We start from the raw sequence: 8,512 nt of genomic DNA on the forward strand, positions 1-8,512 counted from the left end.
GGCCATATGGGAGATGGAAAAATCCAGAGTCCAAACAGGGGACGGTGAGGTGACCCAAAGATTAGCAACGGTGGAAACCCACTGCCACCCCCAGTGCTGGGAGTCAAAGGAAGAGCCTGCGTGGGCTGGCCTGCCAGGAACCAGCTCCACAGAGCCGGAGGCTGGGGCAATGGAGGAGACAGTCATGGCTGAAGATGTCATTGCCCCCCAGAAATGCCACCTGACGCAGGGAAGGGGGCACAGGGGTACCCCGCCCTCTGGCTGCCACCAGGGCACCCTTATTCCACCCCACCCCACTGCCAAAACCTACAGGAAGCTGGCTGGTAAGGGAGTCTGGGAAATGTAGTTCTCTGCAGCACAGAGTGGGACAGAAAAAGGCAAGGACTCATCTTAGAAAAGAGGCCAGAGGACATCACCCACCCCACCCCCCCATTGCTCATGGTCCCACCACTACTATGTGGCAGGGCCAAGTATGGAATCAAGGTACACTTGAGTCCACCACCCACCCTGCAAGCCCGAGAAAAGCAAAGGGTAGATGAGAGATGGACAGACTGACAGATGGCAGAAATGAGGTGGTTTAAAATTTTTGGCTTTCTGGGGTGCCGGGGTGGCTCAGTGGGTTGACTGTCTGACTCTTGATTTCAGCTCAGGTCATGAGATCAGGGGTCATGAGATGGAGCCCCGTGTTGGGCTTCTCACTCAGCAGGGTGTCTGCTTGCAGATTCTGTCCCTTTGCCCCTCCTCCCTGCTCACACTTGTGTTCTCTCACTCGCTCTCTCTCAAATAAATAAATAAATCTTTAAAAAAAAAAAAAAAAGAACTTTGGCTTCAGGAGAGAGAAATTACAGTCTGACTTCCCCAACCGCTGTGGATATAGGACTCCATCAATTACGAAGAACATGCAGCTGAGTGAACTTCAAGCCTGTCTTTCGTCCACTCATTCAACATTCCCTGAATGATGAGGATGCAAGATAGAAATGATGCGTTAAGGGTTAAGGAGAACCGAACCTTCATTCTTCCTCTCCTCTAAGTTCCTCAACAATCAAGAGCAGACAAAAGGAGATAACGTGCAGAGGGTGTTACAAATCAGTTCTTCAGGACCAAAGGAGAGAGGGCAGGGCAGTGGGGGCCCACCTCACCAGAAACTCGTACAGTGGCCAGCTGCTGGCCCATAGGGTCCTACCAGTCTTTCCGCCACTCCCCCTTCTCAAATACGTTCCTCATCCTCCTCCTGTGTCAAGGAGCAAGTGAGAACCTCAAGATAGGAAAAGATGATTACTCCTGTCTTGGAGGATGAAGGTGTGGACCCTTCAAGGCTGCTTGAGGAAGAGCAGCCAAAAAAGTAGGTGAAGCACCAGGCACAAAGCAGATGGTCCATGCATGACACCTGTTACCAGCAGCACAGGCTGGGAGCACGATGTCAAAGAGAAAACTCAGTCAACGATGAGTGTGTCCCACCCCATCCATACACTGAGCAATCCCACAGACTTCGGTGCAAATCCTGGTTTCCCTCTACCTGCTTTCTCTCTATGTGATTTGGGGAAATTATGACCCTTAGACATCTTACAAGTAAAATGGGACTCTCACCTACTTCATTGGGGGTCTTAGTCGAGATTCCCTAAAATACAGCTGCTGGAAGTGACAGCTTATGTGCTGGCTGGACAGCAACACAATTAGAAAGTGTGTGCTTCAAAGGATCCCACCAATAAAGTGAAAAACCACCCACAGAACGGGAGGAAATGTTCACAACTCATGTATCTGATAAGCGACGTGTACTAGAATATGTAAAGAACTATCAGAACTCAATAAGAAAAATGAAAGCACAATATTAAAAAAGGCAAAGGATTTGAGCAGACATTTCACCAAAGATATGCAAGATGGCCAAATGGAATCATCTTGGGAATGTCAATGATGCGGCTGCTTTGGAAAACAAGCAATTCCTAAAACAGTTAACGATACAGTTACCATAACGATACCAGCAGTTTTATGCCTAGGCGTATACCCAAGAGAAGCAAAACACGTATTCACAGAAAAAGGTGTACACAAATATTTGTAGCAGCATAATTCATAATACCTAAAAAGTGGAAACAACTCAAATGTCTATCAACCGAAGAATGGATAAATAAAATGTGGCAAATCCATACAATGGGAAGTTATTTGGTAACAAAAAAATGAAGTATTGGAGCACTCTCCAACACAGATCAACCCTGCCAAGATGTCATGTGAACATAAGCCTGTCACAAAGACCACATACCTCACGACCTCATTTATATGAAACATCCAGAAAAAAAAAACAAATCAATAGGGACAGAGAGTATATTAGTGGTGATCTCAGCCTGCAGGAGATGGAGGGTTTGTGGGTGATGGCTAAGGGTACGGGTTTTCTTTTTGGCATAATGAAAATGTTCTAGAGTTGATCGTGGTGATGTTGGCAACTTGATGAATGTACTAAAGGCCACTTGTTGAGTTGTAGACTTTAAATGGGTGAATTATAGGGTATGTGACTTCTATCTCAGCAAATCGGTAGATAGATTGGATAGATGATTGATAGACAGATAGATAAAAATACCATAATAACGGGAGCTCCCTAAAGAAGAAAAGTTTCTGTACTAACACTTTCTCTTGGGGTCTATGCAACCTCAGGAAGAGGAAAGGAAGCAAGACAGGAAAAGAAGAAGAACGGGGCGCCTGGGCGGCTCAGTCGGTGATGCATCTGCCTTCGGCTCAGGACATGATCTCGGGGTCCTGGGATGGAGTCCCACATCCAGCTCCCTGCTCAGTGGGGAGTCTGCTTCTCCCTCTCCTTCTGCTCCTGCCCCCTGCTCGTGATATCTCTCTCACTCTCTCTCTCACATGAATAAATAAAATATTAAAAAGAACCAATTCTAGGCAGTGCATGCCTGGGCCAATCACAGCTTAGTAAAGGGCAGTGGGCTGCTTGGTCTGGCAAGATGTCTTCAGAGGGACTGAATGAATTATTGCACCTCAGAAAAGTCCATCCAAGGGAGCAAGAGTCTCTCTTCAGGCTCCTCCCTACTCCAACGGGATGGCAACTTAGCCCCTTCAGAGTGATCACCAGGCCCCTCCAGGTCGCCACCACGGGAGCCCAGCCCCTGTAGGTCTCACTGGCCAGTGTGCAGGATGGCATCTCTGCCAGGTGGTGCAGACAAGGGGAAGCAGCATCAGCAGCATCAGGGGCTAGTTCTGGAACTGCAGGAACTACAGGTTACATAGGGCTGCTCTGGGCACAAAGCCACCCAAGCATATCTGGGGAATGCATAAACCAAGGCACCAAAACCAAGGGTTATTGTGAAAATCAAATGAAAACATATTTCAAGTTTATTGTTTAGTGAGCAATCCCACAGACTTCGGTGCAAAATCCTGGCTTCTCTCTATGTGGTTTGGGGAAATTACTTAATCTCTCGTGACCCTTGTGAAGTGAAAGTATAAGGTAAACAATAAATGATAAATTTTATAATAAATATAAATAATATATTATATACTATATATTATATAAATAAATAAATATAAATGATAAAGTATAAGGTAAACAGTAAATGATAGCTCTTTGTGTTCCTCTTTCTCTCCCCAAAAGTCTTCAAATGCCTCTTAAGGCAGATCTCTTACCCACCTTTTTAATACATACCGCATTTTGCAAATCATAGTAGGTCAGTAAATGTTCTCCAATTAAGTGCATGTTTTCAACCTGACCCTGAGAAGGTATTTAACAGCTAATTGTACTACTGAATGATGTGCTCTTAAAAGGTGACATTCTGGTTTTCCCATCATATTTCAAGATAAATTAGAGACTAATCTATTTGACTAACACTTTCTGAGCACTTTCATGCACCAGTCCCTTTGCATGAATTCATCTGCTTAATCCTTGGAGATCATTACCATTACGCTCCCATGTCTCATCTGAATGAGACACAGAGAGATTAAAGGATAGACTCAAGGTTTCTACAGTTCCTCAACACAACAGTCAAACCAATCTTTTAAGCAGAAGTACCGTGTTCAAACGAAGGCATCCTTATACTTTTTAAGATTGTATTTATTTGACAGAGAGAGGGAGAAAGCATGAGCAGGGGGAGCGGCAGGCAGAGGGACAGGGGGCAGGCTCCCCACTGAGCAAGGAGCCCAACGGGGGCTCCATCCCAGGACCTGAGTTGAAGGCAGACACTAAACCAACTGAGCCACCCAGGCGCCCCACCACATTTGTAATTTTCCTCCTACCTTGTTGGTTGTTCCTTCTCAGTGCGCCTAGTTTATCTCCTCTCCCTATTCTCTGTTTTAGAGCACTGGGTCCTTGGCCTTCTCCTCTCCACATGTATTTAATGGATTGCTAGCATCTTAGTTCGGGCTGCTGTATCACACTAGCACGGACTGAGTGGCTTATAAACAACAACAATGTATTTCTCACAGTTGTGGAGGCTGGAAGCCTGAGATCCAGCTGCAGGTATATTCGGGTTTTGGTGAGAGCCCACTTCTGAGTTGCAGAACGCTGACTACTCCTTGTCTCCTCACATCTGCAGCAACCAGAGGGGAGAAGCAAGCTCTTTCACAACTCTCATAAGGACACTAATCGTGCGGGTCCCACTCCGATGACCTCATCTCATCCTAATTATCTCCCAAAGGCCCCACCTCCTAACATCATCACATTGGGGGTGGGGTGGGTCTCAACATATGAATTTGGGGGGGACACAAACATCCAGTCCATAACAGCCAGTTACCAGTGTATTGCCTCTCTGCTCCGAAGTCACATCTAATAATAACAGGCAATAGCCTGTTCTACTTGAATGGAGATGAACCTTGCAAGCATTACTCCTGCATGGTTGATGCAATGTTCCGTTTGTCAGTAGAGCATGCTGGAGGGACACTGCAAGAGGAAGGGGCTTCTCTTCCTGGTCCTGGTTCATTTCCATATCGCTCCTGCCTCATGACCACCATGCATGTGCCTGCAGGGGACATCTGGCAACACTCCCATGGATAGCTTCCTGCAGAATTTCAGCAGTTCCCAATGGGCAGAATCCCCAGTAAATCTCAAAGATGCCCCAGTTGGCGTGCTTCCCAGCCTCAGTCTACTTATATCTTGGCAGGGCACCTTCTGCTTCCCAGTGATCATAGACCAGCACTGGCCCAGAACACCCAGCAAACTTCTGTGCTATCCAATGAGGCACAACCATACCTTCTCCAAAGAGGTCCAGATGCTAGCCTTGGGGAGGGGTCTGCCTTCCAAATTTGTTCTTCCTTGAGCAGGAAGTCACTGAGTGACTTCCACTGAGTAGGAAGTCAGAGTCATCAGTGACTCCGCTCTCTCTCACCCTCACAATAAATCAGCCAGTTGAGTCCACCTTTAAAATAGATGCTATTATGACTTTCTTCCCACCACACCCTCGTCTCCCTCCCTAGCTGCTCTATCATCTCTTGCCTGGATGATGGCAATTAGCCTCGGAATTATCCTCAACACGACAGTCAAACCAATCTTTGAAAATGTATCTTGTCACTCCTTCACTCCAAATCCCAGCAATGGCTGCCACAGGTCAAAGCCAAAGTCCTGAAAATGGGCCACCCTACATTTGCCATTTTTGAACTGTCCCCCGAGGCACCTTAGAACAGCACCGTGCATTCACAGGGGCACCACAGGATGGCTTCCATTTCTAAGGTTAACATGGCAATATCTGTCAGACTCGACTAATGAGTTGTGAGGATCTAACCACTTATAAAACCACTGTTCTGTATTTCCTTTGATGTAAGGCATCGTGAAAAACTACTAAGACACTAAGGGCATCATGAACCGAGATGGTTTGGGAACCTGTGCTCCACATGATCATGTCTCTGGCCTCATCTATAGCTGGCCCTCACTCTCCCCACCACTCCACTCTGCCACCAAGGTCTCCTCAGCCATGCCTGGCACACTCCCGCCTCGGGGACTTTGCACTGCCTGATTCCCTCACCTAAGAAGTGAGAAACACACCTAAATGAGTGGCTAACTTCTACACCTCCTTTAAGATGTGCTCAAATGTCACCTCCTAACATGAGGTCCTCACTCACTGTCTTCCTTAGTCAGCTCTGGTTGCCATAACAGAATACCACCAATGGGGTTCTAACCAACAGTTTACTTTCTGAAGGGTTGAAGTCCAAGATCAAGGTACTAGCCAATTAGGATTCTGCTCAGGACTCTTCCTAGTTTGCAGACATCCACCTTCTTGCCGTATCAGCTACAGGGGCCCAGGGCAGGCTGCCCCAAGACTGGCCACTTAGGCATAAAGATAGTTTTGAGTTAAAAGTTAAAACCCAACAGATTCAGGAAAAGCTCTCTGTTCCCCTACCCCACAGCTGCCTAAATTTACATCAGAAAAGAGAGCCTAAAACAGACACTCCCCTTCACCGAAGAACTTAACTGCATTAAAGGGCAACCTTGTTTCCCCAGATATCTCCACTCCTCTCCCTGCTAATGAGCTTCTCTTTGTATCCCCAGGCACTACCCGCCTCCTTAGCTCATGTAAGCTTCCTGTTGCCTCGTTGTCTCTGGAACTTGCTGCCTGTGTGGACTCTCTGTACTTATGCCTGTAAGGACCTATTTTATGTTTATATTTTGTCAAGAGGCTTTCATTGAGGTTAAACAAAACCTTGTTTAGCCCTAGAACTGTCCTCGCTCCCCTTCCCCCAGGGGATTCACTTAAAGGCGGGTCCGGAAACCAGCTCCAGGTAACAATGCCCAGATACAAAGGTGGGTCAGGCCAGGTGGAGACATCCGATCAGTAGGGGGTTGCATACTGTCTCCCTAGCTACCAAGGAGTATGGGCCCCCGCCCTTTGGGTACCCTTTTGGCGCCAATCCTAATCAAGGTGTAATAGGCTGATTCAAATGTCTACTAGGGTAAATTATAATTCAATTGGTCACCTAACATCACTGTGGAGTTTCCTGGGTGTGTTACAATCTCATTGGCCACCTGTGCGTGGCCAGGCCTGACCGCATGGTCTTTGCCCTTAAAAGCTAGACTGTGAAACAGACAAGGGTCGCCCTCTCTTGTAAGAGGTGCGGCCCGGAACGTTCGGTTAGATTCTTGATGCTTGGCGCGAAATAAAGCTTTGCTTGACCTTCGCTTTGTATCAGTCTCGCTCCTTTAATCACGGACCCGTTATTGGGGCATAACAATGCCCCTTAAATTTCATTTTCTCTTGTTAATCTGTCACATGTCAACTTGATCTCGGTCCAGCTAGGACCATAGCACAGGGGAAGGTCTCCTGCCTCCAACACTTCATACGGCTTTTCCTCAAAGCAGGAGCACAGAGAGAGCTCTCTGACGCCTCTTCTCATAAAGACACTGGTTATATGGGATCCAGGTTCCCCCTACTTTATTATCTCATTTCACCTTAATTACCTTCTTTAGAGGCCATCTGCAATTACAGCCGCATTGGGGGGTCAGCCTTCAACACAGGAATTTGGGGGAGGACAGTCAGCCCATACCACCCCCTACCTTAAACTGTAAGCCCCTCCCACCCCAACACTCTACCGCCGCCCCCACCGTGGTTTTTTTTCCCCACATGCTCTACTTTTTTCACATAGTCTACACATATCCAGGTTCTAGTACACTGTTTAATGTACAGAATGAAACTCTAAGGACAGAAGTCTGTCTCCTTCAGGCACCTGTGAGTCACAGACCAGAGCCTATGACGTAGGAGGCACTCAAAAATTACTTGTTGAATGGTTAGCTAAAGCATGAAAGTGTTATGCCCATTTAACGGGTCCGTGATTAAAGGAGCGAGACTGATACAAAGCGAAGGTCAAGCAAAGCTTTATTTCGCGCCAAGCATCAAGAATCAGACAGACCGTCAAACAGACCGGTCGGGGACGCCCCTACAGAGAGGACGACCCCTCCCTGCTTTCCAGACTAACTTTTATAGAGCAAAGCCCATGTGGTTGGGCCTGGCCACACACAGGTGGCTAACTGAATTACAATACACCCCATAGTAGCCATGGAAACTAGCCCATCACCTTGGTAGCTAGGAGACAGTATGCGCCCCCACTGATGGGGTGTCTCCACCTGACCTGACCCACCCTTGTACCTGGGCTTTGTTACCTGGAACTGGTTTCCAGGACTTGTTTTTAAGTCCCCTGGGGGAAGGGGAGCAAGGACAGTTTAAAATAGGTCCTTACAGAAAGAAAACATCCCCTCTTCCTCACCCCTTGCTCCTTCTCGTCTTTTTGCACATCACTAAGGAAAGAGAAGGAAACACGCCTAAATAATCAATCGTAAGTTCTGGCTGCCAAGTGGAACGAAATCAGCTCTCCTGAAACTAATTATACTGCCGGAGAGCCGCTTAACTTATGGGGCTGTTTCTTCACTTGAAGAATGGAAACTGTCCGTCTTGGGTTCACCAGAACAGACATGCAATGCCGTGGGCACCACAACAAAACACCACAGGCTGGGGTGACTTGTAAACAGACAGGTACTGCGAGCAGTTCCGGAGGCTGAAGTCTGAGATCAGGGCGGGGACATGGTCGGGTA

The sequence above is a fragment of the Martes martes genome (assembly GCF_963455335.1).
Source record: "Martes martes genome assembly, chromosome: 2".
Classification (NCBI taxonomy): Eukaryota; Metazoa; Chordata; class Mammalia; order Carnivora; family Mustelidae; genus Martes; species Martes martes.